This window comes from Phaenicophaeus curvirostris, chromosome 9 (genome assembly GCF_032191515.1).
Source record: "Phaenicophaeus curvirostris isolate KB17595 chromosome 9, BPBGC_Pcur_1.0, whole genome shotgun sequence".
In the NCBI taxonomy this organism is placed as follows: Eukaryota; Metazoa; Chordata; class Aves; order Cuculiformes; family Cuculidae; genus Phaenicophaeus; species Phaenicophaeus curvirostris.
Window position 1 is genome coordinate 36830014 of NC_091400.1, and position 27358 is coordinate 36857371.

Consider the following 27358-nt stretch of genomic DNA (forward strand, 5'->3'; position numbering starts at 1 on the left):
GAGGAGAGAGCAGACTTTACATTTTGGTATGCTAAAAACTAATGCAAAATTAAGAAATTATTTTAAGGAACATGCAACGCATTTGTGAAAACTCGTATCTGATGAATTTTTCTGACTTTTAAAAAAAGTTTTCCATATTGCTGTGAAAAAAATCACCATGTATAATCAAACTAACTTCATTTTTTAAAAGACTATGCCTTTTTGTTCCCTAGTTCCTGGGAATTTGGCTTGTCTGGCAAGTCAGTTTTGCCACCACATCTTATGCTACTGGGTCCTCAAGCTGTCTTTTATAAGGAACAATTTAGCGAAGTACAGAATAGGAGTACTAGGGAACTGTCTAGGTTTGGGGTTGTTTTTAGACAATACCTACCACCACGAGATTTCAGTATTCTTTATGGCAAAACTTGCTATACTTAAGCATCCTTACATGTGAGGAGCAGGATGTTGAGACCTCCCTTTGTGCTGCCTATTCATCACGTTAGTAGCCAGACCAGTAACTTCAAAATAGCTGAAGGGCAAGAGTGTCCTTTGTTAAAACCATAATGGCTTTATTCTTCAAAATCAAAGATTATTATTATTATTAGTTCTGCAGCAGTAGATGCATTGCTACTGTTTCTTCACTCAAAGCAGCGATTCTTGCATAGTAAAAACAATGTGTTGGTGCAGTGCTGTCATCTCACTGTTGACAGATGCACTTCCATCTGTCTCTCCAACTAACCATGAAGTTTGACTTCTCCAGCTACAAATTCACCTTATTGTCAGTGATCTTCTACATGTTCTGTACTGAAATAATGCCATGAGGAACAAAATGTTGATCAAATAGCATCACAGTGGGAGCCAGCCAGCAGCACCAGCAGCTAAGGTTTGTTAGGCAACTCTTCTTAAAAAGTTTATATTCTTATAGTTGATATTAGGAATTTGCGAATAGGCCACATATCTTACTTATAATGCATTTCGCGTTCATGTACACTAATAGATATGCTACAAATGCATGTTTTCACACATGAACAGCATCATTACTCGGAGCTAATACTCTCACCTGGAATGCTGTGTCCAGTTCATGAATGCCCAACATAAGAAGCATATGGAGCTGTTGGAACGGGTCCAGAGGAGGCTACAAGGATGATCAGAGGGCTGGAGAACCTCCCATACAAGGACAGGTTGAGAGAGTTGGGCTTGTTCAGACTGGAGAAGAGAGGAAACCTGAAGTGGAAACAATGTGCCAGTAAGAGAAATTCCCACATGGAATTCAAAGTCCACGTTAGTGCATTTTGCAGTTTTGAATTCCCCAAGAACAGTTGGCTACCAAATCTTGGCTTGCTGCCTGAGTCTCTGGCTGCCTGAGTAAATGGCCAGTCCATCTTTGACTGGGATACTATTACAATACTGAGTTTATTCTCTGTATGTACTTCTCCTTGCACTTTAGGAAAATTAATTCTTTTGAATTATTTTATTTAATTTCGTCTGAGGCTCTGACTTTTCCTGGTTGAAATATTCAGTGTTTGTTTCTGTCGATAGTAAGAAAGTCTTCTCTAACTTAAGAGTAAAATATTTCCATGGTAAGAGTAAATAACATAAAGAGTGACCTTCAGTCCCAAGGAGACTATCCACTTAAGTACTTCACAGCTTCTTGCCTCAGTGCAGATTGACATTTGCAAGGTGATAAGTTTGTTTTTTGGATGTAAATCAACATTGAAGGAAAAACAGCCTCAATTGTTATGATTGCAGTGTCCAGTTTTTTGTCACTTTTTTTTGTTTAATATAACATAATAGATAATATATCACAGAAATTCAACCTTGATGCATAATTTAAATGATGGCTGCTGTTGTGTATCAGTGTGGAGGTCTGGAAAGGGAGAGAGTTAAAAATATTGAAGAATCTGCAACATTTAATAGGGAGAAAAAATGCCTATCGAGGAGTTTGCCAGCTATGCCTTAAAGCATCTTTGCAGCCAACTGTGTTGATCGTGTTTTAGGGATTAGAAACAGGCCTTTGAATATGAGTCATCATGAATTCTAATCATGATGTGCTAGCATGTGGTACAGAAAATTGAGGAAAATGAAGCACTGCCCTTTGAAGACCCTGCATCTTTTCATGTCCTTTTCTGATAGCCAGAAAGGTCAGTGGTTTGCTCTGACCAGCCATAACAAGAAGCAAACTGCCTGCACTCCCTGTTCTTAGCTTGGCATAAGCTTCTTTCAAGTCTTCCAAAAATCTTTAGAAATGTATTCTTTTCATAACTGAGATTGCTGGTGTGCACCTATCATTGCTTCAATTGAATGGTATTTTTAACCTAGGGTGGATGAGGCTCCAGAGAACTTTGCAAGGAGCTTTTGCACGTGGGCACAGCAGAAACCCTAGAGGAAAGTGAAAAAGTCTTATATAGTGTTGAGATGAGGAGAAGAACATGAGATCCCAACCTTTTTGACAGTGCTGCTGGTTCCCTGAGATTTGAATAGGTGGAGACGCTCAACAGTGTTGGCATAGGCTTTGCTATTGAAAATATCAATGCCTAAGAGTGACGTTTAAAACTTCACAGACACTGAAAGAGCCTTCGGCACCTTACAGGACCATTAGGAGAATCACAAGCCTGGTTTCGACTGAGCTCAGAATGTTGATGTATTATGGCAATGTGGTTCCACTGAACTACCTTGTACTTTATTTTTCTTCATCTTGCCATCTCCTGGGAGATATGGGGAAGTTGTTACATCCCCCACTGCTGTTTTGGGCAAATAAAGCTGTTTATTTAAAGGTTTCCCAGCTTATTCCGTGCTTCTGACACTCAAGGACCATTGACTAATTCAGAGTGAGTGTTTCATTAAACGTGATTGTTTATAAAATCACACTGACTGTGTAAGACCCACTGCTTCTCAGTTTTTCGTGGTCACTGTAGACCCTGCTCTTACAACTGCAGTTTGCCTTCATTGCAAAGTTCAACAAGCTTTTAATCCTTACATGGATAGGGGTCAGAAAACACATTCCTAGTGTTCTGTTCTTAGACTTCCTTAAGCACATACTGACTGGTCTCTACTGGAAGTTGTTCCAAACCAAGCTGAAGCTGAGACAGAGCATACCATTTTTCTTGCATCCCAGAAAACTTTAAACATGGTGTTTCCTAAATTGTATATATTGAAAGATAGTGTTCTAGCCTTTCATCTTTCTTGGCAATGCAGAGTGTTGCTTGAGGAGGGCAGCAGATTTAATGTTACAATTGATAGCCTTTTCCCATGCTCTGATCATGGGTTATGTGTGACAACGTTGCCCTTGGTGACTTTGCTGCCTGTCCACATTCCAGGAGTTAGCTCTAATGGCCTGGCTTGTAGCACAGACTCTTCATCGATGAAGACTTCAGACTTGGCTCCATCTTCATACTCCTTCGGAGGGTCATCTTGGTTAGCTGCTGCAACATGATGGCATGTGTTCTGGGCTTTACCCCTTCACAAGGTGAGGGATGGCAGGCTCTGGCAAGACCACCATGTATGTCCTTCTGTAAGGAAAAATATCGAGGAGATCATACCCTAAAGTTATTCCGAAGGTATTCTGAACCCAAAAGTATTCTGAACTTTTACCAGGACTGATCCATTACTTACTAGCCCTTGTCTTGAGACTACTGAAAAGAAGCTGCGTAGTCTGTATTATGTTTGCTAGATTCACGTTACTCCCTTCTGGGACATTCTCACATTTTTATTTATCCAGTCTGTAACCCGTCCCCACCTCAACCCTGGAACTTCCTTATTACATTTTGAGAAAAAGAGCCTTACAGAGTATGTGTACGTTTGTCTGCTTTAAAATTATTGGCAAACTTCTGTCCTAAATATCAAGGCAAAGCCAATATCATCTCCTTCAGCCTCTTGAGACCTGCAAGTCAGCAGAGGGAAACAGCCCACTGCCTTTTATTAGATGTTATGCATTTGACAGCCTAGTCAAATGCCAAGCTTGGGAGAGCAGTAGTTCAATTCTTCACTGAGTAATACACTGAATGTGTCATTCCTGTCCTCCAGAAAAACACGTGACTTTTCCAGTGAGGTCTATCTTGAAATAAGAGATACCTCCTTGGAGGAGGTACTTTTTCAAGGTAATGTTGGCAGTGTCTGACCCCACCCCCCACCACTGTGTTTCTGTTTCCAGTCTTTAGCAATAGGGCTTAGGAACTGAGGAATAAATGAGAATGGCTGAGGGAACTGGGGGTGTTTAGCCTGGAGAAGGCTGAGGGGAGACCTTATCACTCCCTACAACTGCCTGAAAGGGGGTTGTGGAGAGGTGGGTGTTGGTCTCTTCTCCCAAGTGACAGGTGATAGGATGAGAGGGAATGGCCTCAAGCTGCTACAGGGGAGGTTCAGATTGGACATCAGGAAAAATTTGTTCACCAAAAGGGTTCTTGAGCACTGGCAGAGGCTGCCCAGTGAGGGGATTGAGTCACCATCCCTGTGTTTAAAAGACAGGGAGATGAGGTGGTTAGGGATGTGATTTAGTAGTGGACAGGCACAGTTGGGCTTGATGATCTCAAAGGTCTTTTCTAACCTAGTGATTCTGTGGTTCTATGGCCCCTCACCACAAGAAGGATGTTGAGGCTCTGGAGCGAGTCCAGAGAAGAGCAACGAAGCTGGTGAAGGGGCTGGAGAACAGGCCTTATGAGGAACGGCTGAGAGAGCTGGGGTTGTTTAGCCTGGAGAAGAGGAGGCTGAGGGGAGACCTCATTGCTCTCTACAACTACCTGAGAGGAGGTTGTGGAGAGGAGGGAGCTGGGCTCTTCTCCCAAGTGACAGGGGACAGGACGAGAGGGAATGGCCTCAAGCTCCACCAGGGGAGGTTTAGGCTGGACATTAGGAAAAAATTCTTCACAGAAAGGGTCATTGGGCATTGGTAGAGGCTGCCCAGGGAGGGGGTTGAGTCACCTTCCCTGGAGGTGTTTAAGGGACGGGTGGACGAGGTGCTGAGGGACATGGGTTAGTGATTGATGGGAATGGTTGGACTCGATGATCCGGTGGGTCTCTTCTAAATGTGATAAAATGACCGTTTTAAAATCTGTTTTGTCTTTACTTTCTTGGTGAGATGCCTTCATAGTAGCTATACATCTACTGTCCTTCTGGGGATATGAATCATAGAATCATCAGGTTGGAAGAGACCCACCGGATCATCACCTCAGAGGTGAATCAGAGGGTACAGCGATCATAGAGCTGCAAATGTGTAAGACACATTATGTTCAGGAATTTGCTTGATCTCCTGATGATAATTTCATTTATACCTTTCTTTTTCACTCCAAGTAAAATTTGAAATGGATGATTTTTTAACATCAGCGTATTTTTGCTTAGATATACAATTTCTGTTCTAGCAGGTGATTCTGTCTTTGAAATGTTAGCTTTTTTCCTAGTGGGAAAGTTTTTAAATTGAGTTTCACTATCATCTAGATTAAGAGTTTGGGGTCCAAACGTGTGCCAAGAGTTAGCTGATTTATTTTGTGGAGTTAAAATTTCCTCTCTCCTTTGATAGTTTGGTAGTTACTCACAGGATCAGTGCAGGATTTTTCAAAGGGCGCTAAAGTCTAGTGACAGTGAGTCTATGCAGTGGGGGAAAAAAGCTTATTTTCTGCCTTTGAATATGAAAATAAAGAAACAAACATAACTAAATGGCAAAATGCAAGAACTGGTAGAGGCTGCCCAGGGAAATGGTGGAGTCACCATCTTTCGAGCTATTTAAATGACATGTGGATGCGGCACTTAGGGACACGATTTAGTGGTAGGGTTAGTAGCGCTAGGTTAAGGGTTGGACTTGATCTTAAAGGTCTTTTCTGACCTTAAGAATTCTGTGACGAACTGGCAGATCGATTAAGAGGCAAAGACATAGTGTGCTGAAGTAGGATTCGTTAATTCCCATATTTGTAAATGAAACTATAATAACTCAGCTTCCGTCTCTATGGAAATTCCTCCAGATCTCTCACTTTGCATGTTAATAGTGTAGCAGGAGGGGAGGTTTGCTGCCAGCCTTGCAGCAAAAGGCATCCCTGTCTGCTGAGAGACCTGGTTGCGCAGCAGCAGGGCTGTAAGTATTTCAGTATTTACAGCTGAGAATGGCTTGGAGAGGAGGAGCTCAGTTTGCTCTTCCCTTGGCTGGACTGCTCTTCTCTGGCTGCAGGGAGGCAGAGGTTGCTGAATACTCAGGAGAAAATTAAAGATTGAATGGTAAGGGTGAGTGACTTACTAGGAGATTCATTGGTGAAGGACAATGAGATAGAAGGGTGTGTGCTGACCAGGTGGTGAGAGGTGAGTAGGTCCTTGTGATAAGAGAAGTCAGGTCCTGCTCTGTAATGACTACAAAGCAGAATCTTTCCCTGTTTTACATTAGATTGCAGCTGTGTTATGAGGTTACAGACCCATCAGATATCAAGTGCTACCCATATAATCTAAAAAGTTACAACTAATTAATCAATTAATTCAAAAGACCTTGGGGTTTCTAAGATCGTACAATGTCCACTGAATATAAACCTGTGGAGTAAGTCCACTCTGTGAGCTCAGCTTCAGAGGTCAAAAACTGCTCAAGCTATGAAAGCAGTCAATGTAATTGTCCATGAACTGTCTATTCATGATTTCAGAGCATCTCCTAAGCCATCTGCACCTAATCATTGTAAGAATATTTTCACAGTCTAAATTATGATTGTCGATGGGAAGCATTGATATGAAAGAACTTAAGCCACCTGCTTAAACTGTGTAACTGCTTGCTATTGTAAGCAGCTTGTTAAAGCTGTATTGCGTGTCTTCCTCTAGGACTGGAACTAGGATTCAGGTAGGGGATTCGTTTTAAAGAGAAATAAGTTATCATGAAGAATTCTGCAAGAAGAAATATCTCTAATCTCTCATCTTCATTTTTTTCCCCCCCTGAAGAAGCACATAATACCAACCATTCTAACAGGAAGACAAATGGAACGTGCATTTCCTTGATTTAACATCTCATTTGTTATGTTGCTCTGTCCTTTTTCATTTCAGATTTCTGGGCAACTTTTGAACTGTTAAAAGGTGAACTAGACCAAAACAAAACATGAACAAAAAACACCTTAAAAATACAGTAGATAAAGATGTTATTCCTGTTGAAGGTGACAAAGAGAAGTTGGATAATTCTATTTTCCATGCTTCCGATAGCCCTGTTGGAAGACTCTGGTGTGATAAAGTACTGGTCTTAGGATACACCATATTTTTTTCTGAACAGATGTAACTGATCTGCACCAATTGTAGGTTTGGTTTTTTTTCCTTACGTGTTTAGGATAAAGGAAGGCAGGTTCACTACTCAAGGAGGATAAAAGCTCATAGGCATAAAAGCAGACTTGCACATCAGCCTGTCTGGGATTTAGATTACAGAATCACACAGAATCACACAGAATCACAGAATGTCCCGAGTTGGAAGGGACCTACAAGGATCATCGAGTCCAACTCCCATCCCATCCCACACCACCCCACTGGCAGAAGCAGCTGGTTCCTAACTTGTTCTGGAGCCAGTGATGCTGTTGTCATCATCTTCACCCTTCTACTGGCTTCTTGCCTCTTTGCTATCTTCCTGATTGCCCCTTACTTCCCTGCCATCAGCTTCAGCAGGACCTCTGAGAAAATCAAGTAAGGTTAGGTACTTTACATGATGACTGTTAAAAGAGGGAGATATTAAAGAGGGAATGGCCTCAAGCTCCGCCAGGGGAGATTTAGGCTGGACATTAGGAAAAAATTCTTCACAGAAAGGGTCATTGGGCACTGGAACAGGCTGCCCAGGGAGGTGTTTGATTCACCTTCCCTGGAGGTGAATCAAACCGGGAGGTGAATCAAGCCTTTAATATTCCTGAATATTCCCTCCACCTGCATGTGTAAGTGCAGTGTCCAAAACTGGATGGGTTGTTTCCCTGGGAAGCACCAGTCCAGCTCACAGCCAGAATTTCTTCCTGTTTCTCACAGGCAACATTCCAGACAGGGTTTAGGATTACAGGGCACCATTTAGTTGTGATCCTCTGCAGTCTCCCTAGTCTTTCTGTTCAGCGCTGAGCAAGTCTATCCCCATGCTCTACCTGCACTTTTGGCTACTTCTTACCTGCAGTACTCGTCCTTACATTGTACTTGTCCTTCTTCGCTTGGCATCTGATGTACAGGGTCACCCATATGGTTTCTGAGTCAGGAAAATAACATATTATAACAAAATACGAACATAATTGTGAATGCAACTGAGTTAAATTCTTGTAGTTTTAAATTGTGAATGCCTTCATTTGGGCGCCAAATTCTTTCTGTTGATTCATGATAATGTTTTCTCTTAATTATCCTATTTTCTAGTTGAAGAAAATTAGAAATACAGTGAGCATTGACTAAAAAAAGAAAGTTCTTCTTGAGCAGAAATGATTTGAATACACCTCAGCACTGCTAAAGCTCCCAAGAGCCACTTCATCGTGCAGTCGGCTTCTTAAAGTCATGAGAGAAGTGGGAAATTCCATTTCTGTCTGAAACCAGGGTAAAGTCAGCTAGTGTGATTCTAGAATCAGGCAGTGATCAAATTACCTTGTTTTTCTTCTGAGGTTTATAATGCCAGGAAGTCTTTCACAGAACAAAGTAGGGCTGATGACAACACTGCCTTTGTGCTGCTTTTGTAGCACTTGTGATGAGCAGGGTTTTTGGTTGTTTTTTTTTAAAGCAATGTATAGTAATTACAGAAATGGTCCTGGGGGGAAAGGAAGAAAAGGAAAAATAGTAAGGATATCGCTCAGGAAAAATAGTAAGGATATCGCTCAGGAAAAATCCCATCCAAAAAAAAAAAACAAATAAAACTGAGATGCAGCTAAGGATTATGTTGGAAGAAAAAGGAGAGGAGAAGGATGGTGAAAAAAGCTGAATATGAATTGAAAGTTCCATTGTGATGGGGAAAATAATGAAGACAAACATAGTCCTGGTGTATGTATGGAGCATAACCTGCAGCGAAGTCACTGTCCTGCTTTCTGCAGAGGCCGTAGCAGCTTAGCTGGGGTCTGGATCGGGATCCGGATCGGGGCAGCTGCAGGGAGTCAGAATGGAACAGTAAAACCAACTGGAGATCTAGAGCCCTGCAGTGACAGATATGCCCTGCAGTGACAGATCAATATTATTTGGTATGAATATGAAACAAGGGAACTTCAAAAACAGTATTCCACTGCATGGTAGGCTGCTTCAAAGAGGAAGGTATTTTATTCCGTTTATCCATAATGGATGGCATGTAAAATTAATCGGTGTAAATTGCGGTAAGGAAGGTTCTTATTAGGCATTTGGGGAGACAAGGGAAATTAACAGTTCAAGTAGTTAATAAGTTGCCAAAACCAGTGTAGAATATCCCAGATGGTGGATATAGAAAAGTTAATTATCTCTCCAAAGACTTAGGAGAAGTATGGATGATAAATGAAGAAAAGATCTGATCGTGTTTTGGAGCAGGAGATGTGTTTGAGGGCCTCTTGATGTTCCAGGCAAGCTGTTCTTTGCTGAGATCATTAATATAGAAGCCTTGACCCTGCTTTTGCCTTAAATTACCCAAGCCAGCACAGAGCATAGAGAGGAAAAAGATATCTGTGTGGCTGAGAAGACAAAAATGATGATACTGCCTAAAACAACAGTTGAAGCAGAAGATGGGCTGATAAAGGAGACTGACGGTCCAGTGTTTGGATCAGCTGAGTTTTTAATTAATGCTTTTTCCCTGAAGAGTACGAGGTCAGAAGTTCATTTTGATCCAGTTGAGATTTTAGGATGGTTGTACTGGTGGTGTGGAGGGAGTGAAACCTTCCCTGTTCCCCTTTAACTTAATTTATATTTTTCAGGGGGTTATTTCTACTTCTATGAGTGTAACATCTGTGCTTACCAGGAGCTTCTCCACGTACTTGCTAATAGGAGAAAGAAAATGAATTTGGGATTGTTTTTCAAAATGTTTGGATTCAACATTTCTATTTTTGAATGACTTTCCTCCCTCACTATATACTAAAAGGAGATTAACAAAATCCTTTCTAATTTACCAGTGGCTGAAGTAGTCAAATTGCTTTCTACTGCTATGTAATTTTATTGCAATGGGTTTTTTTACCCAATTTTCTGTATAAAATACGTGCAGCAAATTTGAGGTGAAAGACGATGAGATGGAGCAAATCCCTCTGAGTTTTGTCACCTGCTAGTTTTGCTCTGTAAGAGGAGCATTGTAGCAGGGGCTCCTCCCAGGTAAATAAGCCAGGGAAGAGCTGGAGAGAAGGAATACGCTTGAGACTTGGGCATCAGACTGTCTTTCTGCAGCTCTCCAAGCAAGTGACTTGAAGTAGAAAGTATGTCACAAACAGCAATAACAGCTGCCAAAAAACCTGAGCTGTGCAGAAGATAAATATCAGGATGGGGTTTATTCCTTGGGAATGCTGAGCATCAACGTGGTCTGAAAGGTGCTAAATTTGGGAAGGAAGAGCTGTGGGTACTCATGCTGCAGCGGGAAGGCTCACACGCTGCAGCGGGTGCCTGTTGGCTTTCTTGCTGGCACCAGAGTCCAAGAGGTTTCTGTTCTATATAATAGAGTTCGGAAGGGGCCAGGCAGATGAAGCAGTGAGCTCACAGTGCCTTCAGCTGCAAGATCTATGCTCATAATGTTTTGTAACAAGCCATAACTGCGCGTAGGTTTGCACAACATTTTGTCTGAGGTGTATCCTTTCCTATTTACTTCTCTGGTTAAAGTGAAAACCTCAATTGCTTCAATGCTGGCATTCCAGCACAGCGTTTGGATTACTCCCAGAGGAAAAACTACAAGTATATTGTTTCTTTAAAGAATCCAGCTTCTCTTGCTTTGTATTGCATTGCATGGCTATTTTCCAGTGGGGGAGACAGAAGAGTTAGGGTTCTGTCTGCTGCTCGTCTGGCTGCTTTCCCTAATCTGCTCTGAGAGGGCACGATTATTCTGCCTGGGAGCTTGGTTGGCTTGGTTGAAGCCTGCCTGCCTGGGGAAGGGAGCTATTGGCTCACACCTGAACAAAAAATTATTTGTACACGAGCAAATAATTGTGATTATAAAGCAGGGGGGCATCCTGCATTGTTCCTTTAACATGTCCCCTGCGCTCCCAGTTGGCAGTAAGGGTGCATTGTCCCTGCAGGGCGCTACTCCCGCGCCTCCTCGTCATTTCCAGATGAGTTGTGCTCTTTTACAGCAGTACCAGTGCTGCACTTGTTCTGAGAACGCAATCTGTATGTGATTTAGGTTACATCTGAGATGTGATATCTGTAATGAGAGGGTCTGATTGGGATTCATTAGTTGGGACTACAGTAGCCTTCCTGCTCAGAAGAGATTCAACCTCTTATCCCTCTCTTGTTCTTTGTGGTTGGGAGGGAAGAATTTCTCAAGCTGTTTGAAGGATGGCCTTCGATGTCATCTTTTTGAAGAGCACTTGTGTGAGACTGAGAAATCAGGATAAAGGCTGCATGGTAGAATTGGAGTAACCTCATGCCAAATGGAGGTGCAGTCCAGCTAGTTTGAAGAGTGCATTGTGACCAATCTTAGCTTTAAAGAATAAAAATAGGGCTTCTGAAAGATCCTGAACTAGCAGGGTTTTCATTCTCAAAACCCAGGGAGAGCTCTCCTTAATGATGTGCACCATGTCATGCTGCAGGTGGATGCAGCTGTAGGCGTGTTCACTGGCTGATGAAGATGCATTTACGATCTGCCCGGAGCCATTTTTATCCAAGGCTGCTACTCCCAAGCCTTGTCACAGACGTCTGTTCTTGCCTCTTTTTGAGCTCACTTTTGTTAAAATCATGATGTATTCTTACTGTTTTTTCTTGCTTCCACCTATTTTTGGGTTCACTCTTGACTTCTCCCTTTCTTGCTCTGCCTTACCCACTTCCTTCTACTGAAAGGAGGAGTCCGCAGGCAGAGCGCTGTCCCAAAAGTGAATTTCTCCTGGGAGAAAAGAAGTTCTATCTATAGAACCTCTATCTCCAGGTTCTATCTACATGCTATTCTCCCTACCTTGTTATGTCATATAGGTAACTACATAATGGATGATAGCGAAATTATTTAGTTGTTTTTTGTGAAAAGAGCGTGAATAACTTTTTCCCAATTTTCCATTGTTATAGGATACCACTCTGTGACTCTGCAGCAAACTGCTGGAGTATGAAGAAGGCTCAGAAGTTCACGTAAGTTTTTATCTTCAGAAATGTGAATCTCAAAAGCAGCCGTTGGCTCTGTTAAATACGAGGGAATTGGTAGAACAGGACACACTGATGGAAAAGGGATGAGAGGATCGCAGGGGCAGGAAAAAGATAGAAGTTCACAAAGGAGGTTAAAAAAAGGCATCAAGTAAGAGTAAATTGTCAGTTTCTGACTTGTGAGCAGTAACAATTCGTAACAGCAGTGAATCGCCCAGGAGTCAAGAGAGAATGAGAAGGTGTCGCTGACTTGCTGCTCTGCAGTTTTTTTGGAGGAGGTTTGTATCCAGCAAGTCTCGGGGCACAGCAAGGACCAGTGGCTGATTCGGAGGCTGGGAAGCCTCGCTGCTCCCTACTCCAGTGGCTGCAGGATGTGAGGCTTCTGAGTCTATCAAAGCCCCAGTGTCACATTTTAATGCATACATTTTCAAGCATTATTTTGTGGTGAGCTCAGTTCTTAATGTTTTTAGATGCATTTGCAGATATATTCTACATTCCAAAAATAAATATGACATTAAATTAAGGTGTGCACAGCTCTGCCTGTGGTAATTGCATAGCCAATTTTAGAAATGCACAAGGTTTACAGAGCCACAAGAAGTTATTAAATCATAACTGAAGTTATGTAATCATAGAGTCTGACACTGATTGATATTCTTCTGTGCAAGATAAGACAAAGTATATCATATCTACTGTAATGCTTTTGTCTGCTGTGCTTAATTTAAGTTTTATCATAGATCTTACATATTCCTTCAGTAATGAATAAATCCTATATGCCACGGTCAGATGTATAATGAAGTTATTACCAGTTTGTCTGATTCTGTTTTCCATACGTGCATGAAAACCAAAGAGGATCTACCTAAGAGGCTACTTTCTGCTTTGTCCTGGCTGTTTTGATATGAACTTGAGCATTGATATTAAACTATTGTATGTTGGATAAACAGTCAGCTTTTCTCAGCTGTATTTTCCTTTTTTTTTTCTTGGCTTAATGTGACTTTCCATAGGATTTAAAAAACAGTCTTGTTTGCCCGTGAGCAGCATGGAGGTCGGGTGGCCTGCTGCATATTTTAGCTTAGGTGCAAGGGATTTCTGTTTGAACAAAGGAAATCTCAGGGGAAGTGCACTGCTGTAAAGTCTGTCAATGCAATCTGCCAGAGAGCATAGGATTTGGGCTTGAAAAAATCCCATTGAAGTAATCCATTAATCCATAGAATTACCTGGAAGGTTTTCAATACAAGGAAGTAATTAGATGAGATCCCAACTTTAAAAATTGTATTTCACATTGATGACTATTTCTGGTACTTTATTTTCTTTTATTCACTGCCCTCTAGAGGTTCTGCAGATGAAATTAGACTAAGGGAAATAGGGCTTTAGCAGTGGCTCTTTCTGGCCGGTGCACTATGCCCTCATTTATACCATGTTGTAAAATAACTACATAGATGCTCCTAGAGCTAAATGCTGTTTTCCCCACTCACTAGGGACAGAAGAAATATTTATGGTGGGAGAAGTTCCGGTTTTAATATAGTGACTGGCAGCGACAGCATTTGTGAGTACAAAAGCTACTATATGACAGTCCTCTGTAAGAATCTACTGGCTTTATTACAAGTGATAAGACTTACGGGATAAAGTTATCAGTGCATCACCCAGTGAAAAGGATCTGGGGTGCTGGGAGACAGCCAGCAGTGTGACTGAAGCAGCGAACTGGCTTGGATCGGAAACGGTGCGGCCAGGAGGAGTAAGGAAGCGTTTGCCCCCTTGTATTCAGCAGTGATGAGACCTCATCTCAAACCCTGTGTTCCGTTTTGGGTGCTTCAGCACAAGAAGGACATTGAGGGGCTGGTGCATGTCCAGAGAAGGGCAACGAAACTGGTGAAGGGTCTGGAGCAAAAGTCTAATGAGGGGCGACTGAGGGAAGTGGGGAATACCGGAGAAGAGGAGGTTGAGGGGAGACCTTATCACTCTTTACAGCTCCCTGAAACGAGGTTGTAGCAAGATGGTTATTGGTCTCTTCTCCCAAGTTACAAGAGGGATGATGAGGGGGAACGGTCTCAAGGTGTGCCAGGGGAGATTTAGATTGGATATTAGGAAAAATTTCTTTACAGAAAAGCGTGGTGAAGCATCGGGACAGACTGCCCAGGGCAGTGGTGGAGTCATCGTCCCTGGAGGTGTTTAAAAAGCGTGTAGACATGGTGCTTTGGGATCTGGTGTAGTAGGCAGGGTGGTGTTGGACTGACAGCTGGTCTTGGTGATTCTAGAGTTCTTTTCCAGACTTTCTGATTCTATGTAATGTTTGTCCATTCATCTCTTTTTAATATGTTATTATTAAAAATATTTTCAGGGAGACATCATCTTTATAAATGAACTGCAGAAATGCTTCTGAACCTAAAAGTCCTGCTCTTAGAATCAAAAGGGTTGAGGCCCAGCGTCCTTAAGGTGTTGTGTCTCCCGTTTAGGCTCTGGATGTCCTCATAAGGCATTTGCCTCTCCTGGAGAGTCAGAATGACTGTTTCTTGAGTGAACTTCCTTATATTTAGTGAACATTAAATGTTCAAGCTTTGCTGCATCCATTGGTGCTTGGTATCGGTCTCAGAAATTAAGTCATATTTAGCTCTTTCACCCTTCAGTCACTGGCAATTGCCTATCAGTCAGCAGAGATGCTGCAATCCCCGTGTGGAGCCAATCCAAGAAATGGCAGCACTTCCTGGCTTTGTGTTTTATTGAGGAAAACACTGTTCTCTGCTTCTCCAACTATGCTTCTGAGATTTTTTTTTTTTTAAGACACAGTGTTGTACCTTTGAAATGAAGCAGACTAAAGGTGGTTGCAGCAACACCAGTGGCCTCCTCGGGGCTGAGGAGGGTCAGGTGCAGGGAAGAGGAGCCCTCGGCAGAGCCCTGTGCTGGTATGGGGGCTGCTGCTGGGCAAAGGACCCGCTAGGACCCTGCTGGGGGACTTCTGCGTGGACCAAAGTGCAGTGCTGGGGATCTGGCATCCCCCTCCCGCGTACGAGGGATTTGGAGCAGACTGGCTCTAGCGTGGTCCCCTGAAGTGTCTGGCTCTCGACAGCCGGGATGGCCGTGTCCTTCCTGGATGTCATAGTTTTATCCCCCAGGAATCCAGTTTTTGTTCTCCCAGACCTCTCTGCAATGTGCACCAGTTCGCTGTAAAAAGGGGACAATGAGTACAGTCACTTCAGAAGTGTCTGTCTGACCTGAACTGTAGCACTCTTGTAGAGACACCCTTGATACGTCAGTATCTCTATTCTCAATGGAAGATGATTAATCATAGATCTCTGATGCAGTAATTATGTAGCCTCTGTAGGTTTATATATGTTACTTATCTCCATGATTTGTTTCTCCTGTGTCCATCCATAAATTAATTTTCCCTGTTCAAGATAGTTGTAGATAGTTTTATAGACTCTGCAGCTCGAGCTCTAGTTGAATTGTATCTCAGCACGGGGACATTCCTTCCCAAAGTGGATTTGTTCCAAAATTATACTCCCTAAAGGAGAGAAAGAAGCTCTCACAGTTGTATAGTGGCACAATTAAAGCCTCAGAGATAGCTAGAGCTGGCTCTGTTCACCAGTGCTTGGTGCCTGCATGAGCACCCAAAATTAGTTAGCAGCTTTTGAAACTTGGCTGTGGGTGATGGACGTGGAAAATGAATTTACATAGATCTGCAACTTTGCATTCTTCTTAATTTTCTATCTGGTTGGGGATTTGGTTTATCACAGAAGAATTTGTCTTTCTTTGTATCAAAGCCTTGAAGCGCAAATAAGCCGTTGCAAATTGTCACTTACAGCAAGATGTTTTATTATTGATGAAATTTAAACAAGGAAGGAGCACTGAAGCGTTTGCCTTCTTACCACGAGCTTATGGTCACAGAAATTAGTGCAAGGAAAGTGTAAAATATAATACCTAGGGAGACAAACTACTTATTTTTTTTACTGTGGCACAAATGTGAAGTTTTCAGAGGGTGAATGTTGAGAAGTGGGTAATTTTGTCACATGTATCAAACTGAAAGGTTCTATCAGTAACATCAACTTTAAGCCAGAGCAGGACAATGCAGGTAGGATCTGTTAATTGCAGACTACTTGATTTTCAGATCAGAACTTATTTTTGCAGGTAACAGAGGAAGGTCTAATATTGTTCTTGTTTTCCCCAGGTAACTGTGTCAGTCGCTCTATCTTTCCCACAAATAGCTTGCTCATAGTATTAATTAAATCTGCAGATGGCTTTCCTGTACAACTCCCTCTCTGCATGCCTGTATGGAATGAAAGGGTAGTATCATCCTGACACCTCCAGTAAAAGGTACAACGGAGGTAAATTAAAAGCAGTTACCCTTCGTTGATCTTTCAGCTCGGGAAGAGCTTCGCCGGGCAGCTGCAAAGTAGTGACTGGCTGTTTGTGGCCAGATTTCTGCAAGCAGGTCCCTTACAAAGCCGTCTGCGCTACGTGTGCACACGTACCCTTGCACGGATAATGACTGTGCCAGCCAACACAGTAAAGGCCATTGCTGTGTACCCTGGCAGAATGAAAGAGATGACTTGGAACAATGCACAGCATCCAGGTCTTCATTTAGCAGTTTCTTGATGTGTGATCATCTAGGATTTACAGAAGAAAGCTTCGTAATTGGCTGAGAGAGCTGGGGTTGTTTAGCCTGGAGAAGAGGAGGCTGAGGGGAGACCTCATTGCTCTCTACAACTACCTGAAAGGAGGTTGTGGAGAGGAGGGAGCTGGGCTCTTCTCCCAAGGGACAGGGGACAGGACGAGAGGGAATGGCCTCAAGCTCCACCAGGGGAGGTTCAGGCTGGACATCAGGAAAAACATTTTCACGGAAAGGGTCATTGGGCATTGGCAGAGGCTGCCCAGGGAGGGGGTTGAGTCACCTTCCCTGGAGGGGTTTAAGGGATGGGTGGTCGAGGTGCTGGGGGACATGGGTTAGTGTTTGATAGGAATGGTTGGACTCGATGATCCGGTGGGTCTCTTCCAACCTGGTTATTCTATGATTGTATGATTCTCTATATACACGTATTTATGCATTGAAATAAAGTGTATCAAGAAAACACAGGTATCTTAAATTTCTAATCTCTTGGAACTGTAATTCCTTACTAAGTCTTTGTAAACGGAGCACTAAACAGTTCTAGTAGCTCCTAGCTCACTTAAACTTTGATGCTTTTTCTGTTTTGATGTTGACGTTTAAGGCTCTAATTAATACATAAATATGCAGTTTGCCACGTCTCAGCTGAAGCTTCAGGATGCATCGCAGAGAATCCGTAGGCAAGGGGAAGAAGGGTAGTGTACCTATCACAGCCAGAAATACCAACTTGTCGGGTGTGGCCAGGAGCCTGGGGTGGCTGCAGGCATTCAGCTCGGTGGGTGTGGAGTGGCTGAAGCTATCAGGATGTTCGCTTGGGCTCTCATTTATTCTCAGTAGTTGTAGAGTCAGAAATAAAAAAGCTCCCACTACAGTAGCTGAAATATTATGGGATTATAGCTGAATAACCTCTTTCTTTTCCACTACCATTTTAAAGGTGTATTTTTCTATCAGTTATCCCTGGTATTTAAAAAATGCTTCTGGATTGTTTACCTTGATGCAGACTGAGATAACTCTTAGACTACTTCAATGGCTCAGGTGTTTGGAGCAGTTTCTCAGAGCTGAGTATTGGCTGAATTGATTTGTCTAGAATCAAAGAGTTTTATTTTTTACCTAGATGGGAGCAGAATTCCAGTGAGGTTGATTTTTCTCACAAGTCAGCTCCTCTGCTCCGTGATTTAGTCCCTCCTTTGTGTGTGGCTCCAATGACTGTAGCGCTCACGGATTTCTCTCAGCTGCTGCTCCTGTCCTCACTGGCTCGGCTGCAATTGCCAATGAAATTGTCACTTAGTACTTACAATGCTGGTAACTTTTATGGTTGTTAACAATTCAGTGGAAATTACCCAACTAGAACTGGGCATTTCCTGGAATATGGGCATCTTAAAGTGGCCCCTGCTGTGGAACAACAGGCCAGGATGCATCCTTCCCCTGCTCTCGGAACACTCAGCAGTGGCTCAGAGTGCTTAAGTACTTAAGTTGAGTCTGGCAGAGTTTCAGTAAGAAGGTCCAGTGTTTGAACAGTGCGGTGCCTCATTCCTGCCCGCTCTCATGTGAAGCTGTGCAAATATTTGGGTTTGTTTCTTTTGTTTGCTTGTGGTTTTGTTTGTTTGTTTGTTTCATTGGTTGGCTTTTAAGAAAAGGCTTAATTTTTTAACGCTGTAGGAATTTAGCAGGAATCCCCATGCTCACAGGCTTCATGGTGGAACCGACTCACCTAAGCTTGTAGAGGCAGAACAGCAGGTGGTGGACGTCCTTGGAGGGGAAGAGCCCAGGAGGCTGTAGGCCAGCAGCACCCTGTCTGTCCATCGCCTTGCCCGGGTTGTCTCCAGAGCTTTCAGGAGCTGTTGGACACCTGCACATCACAGAGAGTTCACTATCTGTAAGACAGAGGGTCTTTTGCTGTCGGTAATGGAAGTGATACCAAAAATGCTGGCAAATCAAACTCTCTAAGACTCATTCTGGAGTTTTAGAAAGCAAGCATCCTTTATCAGGCCTGGACAACATGCAGGAGCGATCTCCATTCTCCATCAGTCACGTGCAGTGAGACAAAAGCTGGTTACCAAAACTTTCCCAGAAATCTTACGCGTATTCTATTACTTTCCAATGTCCAATTTTAATGTTATAAAACTTTGCAACAGTCCAAACTCTTGCTAAGTTGGAGGTGCCTCCAGCTCTCTGCTTTTCCATGCCTTTGAGATAAGATGAAAACTCCAAACAGAAGTGATTGTGGAAGATACACCTGTTCAGCACATAATATACTTCACACAAGACGTTATCATTTTCAGAGGGTGAACAGTGTCTGGAAAAGAAACTGTCTCAAAGAAAACTTGCTCTCAGAGAAAGAAAACGTGCTCTCAGAGGGACTTTAAAAAAAATCCAATCACTTAGATGAAACTTAATTCTACTATTTTAGCTTAAATCAAAATATTCCACTTTTTGTAATAGTAACTATCAGAAGATCAGAGTTGATAAGTTTATCAACAATCTTTATCAGCTGTTCCTGCACATGGCTCCAATGCAAGTGAGGCTCCTCTCCTGCTCATCTCCCACCCAGACTCCCAGTGTGCTGCCAGGAGGGCCTGAGCCCTGGTGTCACCCCAAAATCTTCCCACAGAAGCCTCTGGGCAGCCTGTTTTTTACTTTCGTGCTACAGTTCACAAATATCAAGAATATTCTTCTGTCCACCTTGTGGTGTCTTTGAATTGCCTTCAAAGCATGAAAGGATGAGTGCAGAATTGTCATTGTGTTCGTGGGAAGCTGTGGAAGATAAGGTGTTTAGAGATTTAGAGGCTTTTACTGCATATCAGTTTGTCTAAACATGCCTCCAGAGAGATGAGCAGGGCTCGCATGCACAAAGCTTTCTGTAGACTGCCTGAAATCAAGGGGTAAGGATAGGAGAGGCAAGTACTGAAATCCAGTACACTTTTTCTAGGTCCCTTGCTGTGACAGTTGAGATATAAAATACTCCTTTACTGACCTCTTTTTTAAAGAAGAACAACAACCAAACCCTCGCCTTTAGGGCTTATGGGCTGGGTGTGTTTTTCCCTCTGAATTCTGGAATCTCAAGTTTAAGCAGAGAAACAGCATAAATTGTTTTTTATGGAAAAACTTTAAAAAAGAACAGACCAAATTCAGAGCATTGTGGAGGTTATAGCCCTTCCCCTTTTATTTTCTATGCTATTAAGAGTTCCTTTTCAGTGTGTGTGTATATATGTGCATATATATATACATGTATGAACAGGAGAGGTTCTGCAAGTATGAGGAAGAATGGTATTAGGTTTACAAATGCATACACTGAACTAGCTTGCTTTTCTATACATGTTCTGCTACCTCTTGTCGTGCAGATCTGCTTTGGTGACCTGGCATACAAATGACCATCTCAATTCACACTTCTCCAGTGAAGTTAAAAAATAATTTAACTGTGATTATTCATAATTGAGGGAGAATCTGAGCAGTTGGAAGCATTCGGATTTTGCAGGCGGTAGTATCTGAAAGAAACTAAAGTTTCATTGGCTTATTCTGTCTTCTGGACTTCTTCAGATAAAAGTCTTGGAAGTTTTCTTTGATGGAAGATGGAAAAGCTATTGCTGGAAGCCAGGAGGCCTGCAAGGGGAGATAAAAGGGAGCAGCATGAGCAGGGGCTTTTGTGTATTGGTTCCATGCTTATTACTGGGTTAAGGCTGCCAGAAGTATTTAACTTATTTAATTACCGCTATCAACAAAGTCATAGGGTAATGATGGCATTCTTAGATGTTGATTAAAGAATAGTCTGTCAGATCTTTTCATGTTATGAGACTTTGCCATCACTAATAGTCTATTTACCGCTTGAAGACAATCTGCACAGAACAGGGTAAGAGGCATCAGCAGGTCTGCTTATCTCTGACTGTCACGGCCATTCCTGATAAACCGGTGAGGCTCATTAAGAGGTGGCTTTATTTAAGCCCAACTCAGTCTCCTGTTTTGGTTGGTTGTTGAGGATTTTGTTTGGCCCATTACCATCTCCATCCCATTGCTTTCCCTGCCTCTTCCGTTATTAGCCTGACTCGTAGATGTATAAACCAAGAAACTCGCCTTTCAACCCCAAGACAATCTCGGCTGTTTGACTAGACTAACGATTGCAAATAAATTAAAGTAGTTTAAAAAGTTAAATAGTTTAATGACTTGGACCAAAAAAAAGGTCAAGAGATAAAGAATGGGAAAGAGCCTGTAGTTCTACTGTCACATGCAGCACAGTCCTTAGAGTGAAATTTCTGACTCCCTCAGTTTAATAAAGAACTCAAAAAACCTATGATTGTAGTTCTGTACTGCACAAATCATTTGCATTAGAATTTAATACGTATTCAGTCTATTCCTTCTTGCACCTGTGAACCACAGAGTGTGTTGTTTGTGATGGATATGAAAGAACCTCTGTATTTCTCCACAGCAGAACATTTCTTTCAGTAATTATTATGAGGCAGCCAACAAGGTCATGTCGTTTTTAGAGGACAACTTTCAATTTTTTATACTTCGAGTTTCTTTTTCCATTGTTTTCGTTACTCCTTTTTTTTTTTAGTAAAAAAAAGGCTGACTGCAGCACTAACAGCTATCAGAGACATAACAAAACATCTTCTGCCTGTGGTATTTTTTTCCAAACGTTTTTCTCAAACCACATGCCTGGCTCTGTACAATGAAATATAGCTCAGGAACTGCATTTTTTTAGTAATTCTTTCTTGAAGTAGAATATCTATTTTGCCAGCTGGAAAAACCTGCTGCTTATCATGTTGTATCTTGAATTACCTGGCCATTGTTTTCCCGACCAAGAAGCTTTAAGAAGTGCCAACAGGATGAATTCTTTCAGGTGATAATTGGCAGATGGGGCAGTCTGAGCAACGGGACAGAGCTTCGGTTCCAGTCACCAGTGCTGCTGCGCTGCTGGGACTCTGCATATCACAGTGTTTCTCTGGACCTTAGTTTTTACAGTTCCTGTCATGTTAAAAATTACGTTGTTCTCATTTGAAAAACGCTATGAAGCATTTCTGATCATAATTGCAATGTTCAGAGCAATACAAATGACAATTAATTATGTTTTGACAGCTCACTGTGACCCAGATGTTTTACCCTCTTAATGGTGTTTAGGTGGAGACTCTGGGCTGCTTATCATATACTCCTATTACAAATCGTACCTGTATTGTAAGTCTTAGCAGTAAGGACAGTATAGAAATGAGCATAGAAATGTTCTTTTTTTCCCCTCTACAACTAAGTGTAATTTTGCTCTCTATACACCTGTGCTGCAGATAAATATTTAACTTAGCCCCTGGTTTGTTCATCCAAAAGAGGATTGGATTATATCAGCTCCTCTTCTCTCCTGTTACAATTGTTCCCCTCTCACTGACTATATTCTCTTGCCCTAATGTTTTCTAAATTCAATGTGTGTCAGTCTGTCTAGGATTTCCAAGATGCAATGAAAATTTAAAACCTCAAACAGAAAGCTGAGTTTTAATTAATGAACTATTTCAGATCCACTCTTCACCAGTAAAATCCATGAAGTCCTACTAATGACTTTCACTTAATGTAGATTAAAGATGGAAAGAAAAGGGAAAAAACTCCTTCTTGAACTACATGAAGCCAACTTTATAGTTTCAGTAAATCAAGAAAATAGTTTCTTGATGTTGCCATTTAGTGTACTTAGTAATTCTTTACTAGAAATTGCAGGGAACAATTTGCTATAGGCTAATGTTAAGTTCTCTAGTTTATTATTGTTAGTGAGTATTTTATTTTCATTTTTCATGTTGAACCCCTGAGAACATATTGGAATAAGGGTTAAATTACAGCAATGTTCTGTGCTGGTTCTCGTTCTCCTTTCCTTCTGTCTCAATTTGTCCTCACTTCCAAAATTTGGAGAAAATCAAGTGCTGCATTTAAAAGACAAACCAAGACACCTTGTGCTGGAGAAAGGCGGAGGGGAGCTTTTTCTAAATAATCATAGAATGATAAAATAGTTTGGGTTGGAAGGGACCTCAAAGCCCATCCAGTCCCACCCCCTGCCATGGGCAGGGACACCTCCCACTGGATCAGGCTGCCCAAAACTCCCTAAACACCCCTCCCCGAGCACTGGATGGGGAGAGCCTGACTGTCAAAATCAAACCACAGGATGTCGGGCAGGTAGGAGAACCTTTAATGAACTAGGTTAAACTCTCTGCCTTTTAAAATACTATTTAAAGTCTCTTCTCTTCAGATATAAATATGGGGATTCCTTTCCTAAGCTTTGTTTACAGGTTTGAATTGGTATATTGGTGCCAGGGACCTTTTGTGTCCCAGAAATATCGTACAGCAAATGATCTGCTCAGCAAAGGTTTGACTCAGGGTTTTTTTCTTGGATAGGGCCTTCCTGTTGCAGTTCTGTGAAAGCCAAGATTTTGGTCTGAGGTTTGCACTCATAAGCTTTATTTTACAAAGTAGGCAGACCTCTAGCTGCCTTTTTTTATTCTCCTCTGTTGACCTTACTTGCTGTGCTTATGAAATACACGAGTAGGCGTAAGGTGTGGTCATTAATTGCAAAACGTAGGCAGAACCTCAGAAAAGCTCATTATTTGGTGCTTTATTTTATATTCTACCACAGTAAAAAAAAAAATCATTGTTCCGTTTTATATACATCTGGCTCTTACCCAGACAAAAGTTTGAGCCTATGCTACGTAAGGTGCGTATTGTGGAATTCAGTGTTGATTAAATAAATGGGAAGAAAGTCATATCTACCAAATTCTTTCTCCAAGAAAAATCCTAAGTGCAGTCTTTGATATTTTAATTTTACATATCAACCAAGATCTACCCACTTTCATGTTCAATCCAGCTCAAGCATTGCTCGCTGCTAATAAACTCTTTCCTTTTAGTAAATAGATTACTGCTGATGATATTATGTAATTTTAGTCCCATCAAGTTGGGGTTTGAGTTGCATAACAAGACATCAAAGAGGCATGATACAGTTTTCCTTCCTCAGAAATAAATAGCAAGTTTCTCTTTGAACCTGGAATCAAAGCGAAGAGAAGCCAGCAACTGATTTGAGCAGCAGGAGAGACAGGTATCCTACCTGAGAGCAAAATCCAAGTTTAGGCATTGACAGATACACATTCTTTTAAATACTTGCATTTCCCTTTCTTGTGTTTTTCAGCTGATGTAAAGCAGCTTTATTCATTCCAGTGGGCCAGGGTCTTCAGCAAATGGATTCGTTTACATCACAAGGGAAATTCAAGTAGACTGGATAAAGACAGGATCTAGCCTAAGGCATCATCTTTAGCACAGAAAGGAAAAAATAACTTAAATAATGGAACCCAGGACTTCTGAAAATTTGTTGAGAAGTGCTTGACCAATCGAGAGGCTTTCCTTTGGACACTAAAGAAAAGGGCATAAGGAAAATCTTTCTTTGCTTTTTTGTGGCTGGCAGGTTTGTGCTGACTTGGAGAGAATTCTCAAGCAGCTTTGCTGCCAGCCGGCTGTGTCAAGCAGCTTCCCCACTGCCTCTGCTCTCCTGTGGAAGGATAGAGGGAGGCACAGTCCTTAGAAAACATCTGTGTGTAAATAAGAAAACACTGCTTTTATTTTGGAGTTAAATTATATCATTGCCTTGATCAATTCGGTAAAATGTATATTTTTATGTGATGATTACATGTTTAGTATATTTTGGGTTTAACTCACTGATGAAAGCAGCAGATAGTCTGGTGGGTAACAATACATTTACCAGTTCCAGACAATTGAAAAGATGTGGAAAAAGCTTCGCTTTTGCAGAATTGAACAGCAGTGTGTGTTTAAAAATGCCAAGATATTGTGACACCTCTGCATATTCTTCTAAACACTGAAAAGGAGATTCATGTTTCCTTAATGGCATCCCAAATCTTTCCCTGACAATAATTTAATCCCAGACTCTCCCGATATATAAGAGAAATAACAACTCTGGTTTTTTTTTTCCTCCCCATCATGTTAGCTGTTAAGCCCTGAAATCACTCTCGCTGTATTGTCTTATGTTTTTTTTCTATTACTCAGTGCTATTTTTACCTCCCAGTTCTCTAGTCCTCGCCTCCATGTAGCTTAACTTTGTTTATCAGTTGTTTGAACCAAAATAAAATACATCTGCAGGCTTGGTTATAGCATTATAAGTACTTTTTGGCTTGGTATGGTGATATTTCACCTTTCTTAGGAATTAAGAGTCAACATCACCACTTCTGCTATTTCTTCCAAAGAAGAGATTTGAGAAAATCCCTTGGGCTTCCCTTTCAGAAGCAGGATACGTGCTGGGAGCAGCGCCGAGGAGAGTGCACATTTCCTACGCCTCCCGCTTTCCATCTTCCTTCTTGTGCCTGAGAGCAGGCCTGGCAAAAGCTCAACGTGGGGCTTCAGGGGAGAGGAACGAAAGTTGTGAGTACTGGGATTGACAATCTGTGGGTGCCACGTGTGTCTGAGAGCCCTGTGACAACTGCTAGAAACATGTACAAATTTATACCAGTGTTGTGAGACCTCATCTGGAGTATTGTGTCCAGTTCTGGAATCCTCAACAGAAAAAGGATACGCAGCTATTGGAACGGGTCCAGAGGAGGCTACAAGTGGAGAGTATCAGAGGGCTGGAGCACCTCCCATGTGAGGACAGGCTGTGAGAGTTGGGGTTGTTCAGCCTGGAGAAGAGAAGGCTCCGAGGGGAACTTATAGCAACCTTCCAGTACCTGAAGGGGCTACATGAAAGCTGGGGAGGGACTGTTCACAAAGGTTTGTGGTGATAGGACGAGGGGGAATGGGGATAAACTGGAGAGGGGCAGATTTAGAATAGACATTAGGGGAAATTTCATCACTACGAGGGTGGCGAGGTTGCCCAGGGAAGCTGTGGCTGCCCCACCCCTGGGGGCTATGCTTTGGTACTCTGGTTGTAGGAAGATGTTTAATGACAAACTCTTGATGTATGAACTGTTGATGTATGAACAGAACCTAATTTTTATTTTATACCTAGAACATCTAATTTAGTCTGTGCTGAATTTCCAGTATTTGCCCGAAAGAAAATAACCTGGGTAGGCTTTTAAAGTCCATTATATCATGCTGGTGATAAACCCATTAGAGCTAGACACATTTTCATTTTAGCTGTGCTATTATTAGTTGTGTCCTGTTAGGTCTAGAGGCAACTGGTCCTTGCACAGCTTATACCTCGGTGCAGAGCGGAACAATGCATATACAAGGAGACTATTCTAGTCAGCTTATGACCCTTGAACTTGCTTTTCAAATGTATTTCTCCCCTTTTGAAGTGGAGGAGGAGTTTTTTTTCTGTGGGAGTGGATGTCTTTATAAGAGTGTAACAAATATTGAGAACTGAAGTAATAGCAGGGGTTATATATGTTCCATAGGTGCTTAAGATGGATAGTTTCTATTTCAAGGGAAATAGTAGCAATTTTTAAAGCGCATTTTAAATCTTGTTTATATGATATCTTATTTATTGCCCAGAGCCTATAATTTTCCATTGGATTTGTAGAGGGCTACACGGCTAGTTGTTTGTTTTATTCTGTAGTCTTCTAAATAGGAGGCATTCCCATCTTCACTGGAAAGCAAAACCAATTTGTTTCCACATAGTGAGGAGGTTTGGTGCAGACAGAATGGAAATGAGTTATTACAGGTTTGATTTCTGATTTATGAATATTAATTTTGAAGGAAGACAAAAATATAAATGAGGCACAGTCAGATGTCTCTACAAATGGTGAAAGTTTTAGCACAGGAAACAGGAAACGCTGTAACAAGAAAATACATCATTAAGTACTTAGTTAAAATCTAGCTAGAAGTGTTTGAAGAAGGGTGGGATAATGGGGAATGCAACCAGGCAGTGGTACGTGGTGGCGTGAGTTGTCTACGTGGAGTATCAGTACAGAGTTGCCTTTACATATATTTTAGTAAGAAAGAACAAAGTTAGACATTAAGTGTATCAGAAATTGTTTGCAGTGTAAAGACTAGAGTCTCTGGAAGAAGTGGCCACAGTCAGTAGAGAAAACAGACCAGAAACTGGGAATTCCAGAGATGTGGCACGCTCCTGTGGGATGGATGGGGAGGGTCTCAAGGCCACAAAGTGGTTGTTAGAAGACAAATGGAGGGTAACAGTAGTAGTTTTCAGGGCAGATTATGGTTGCCTGTGATTTCCACAGGATCTTGCAGTCCTCTGAAGTTTGTTGATGATGCTGAATCTTGAAGAATTGTGATAGCAGAAGAAATTTTTGGTCCTGGGCATCTGTGTGAGGAAATAGTGAATGCCACAGTATCCAGCACAGATAAAAACACTGAACTGCTGCTGCCCTGAAATAACCTAAGGATTAAGATGGGTATTTTTGTTTTAGCTAAAAATTATGTCTAAGTGTCCTTTGACAGTCAAGAAAGTAAAATTAAATATTGGACTTACTGGAAAAAGAGCAGAAAGCATAATGGCAGTCAGCTGTGCCTATGGTGCAGCTATGGTCATGAAACTCAAAAGGTCTGAAGGACCTGTTGAAGGTAGAGGGCAATGGCAACAGAGGCGATTAGGAGTGTGGAAGGGCTTACAAGGAATGACAGTAGAGGCTGGCACCCTTGAGTGAAAAAAAAAGTAAAAACTGAATGCTCGAAGACAGAGAATCACAAAAT

General features: G+C 41.8%; 1 protein-coding gene across 3 annotated transcripts in view; it reads left to right on the forward strand.

The window, feature by feature from the left end:
* Positions 1 to 27358, forward strand: part of PCDH15 (protocadherin related 15) — a 599860-nt gene that overhangs the window by 135143 nt on the left and 437359 nt on the right. For all 3 annotated transcript variants that reach the window (XM_069863953.1, XM_069863958.1, XM_069863956.1), the window contains exon 3: positions 12082 to 12141. The gene's annotated coding sequence lies outside the window, so the exon portion shown is untranslated. The remainder of the gene's footprint in view (positions 1 to 12081; positions 12142 to 27358) is intronic.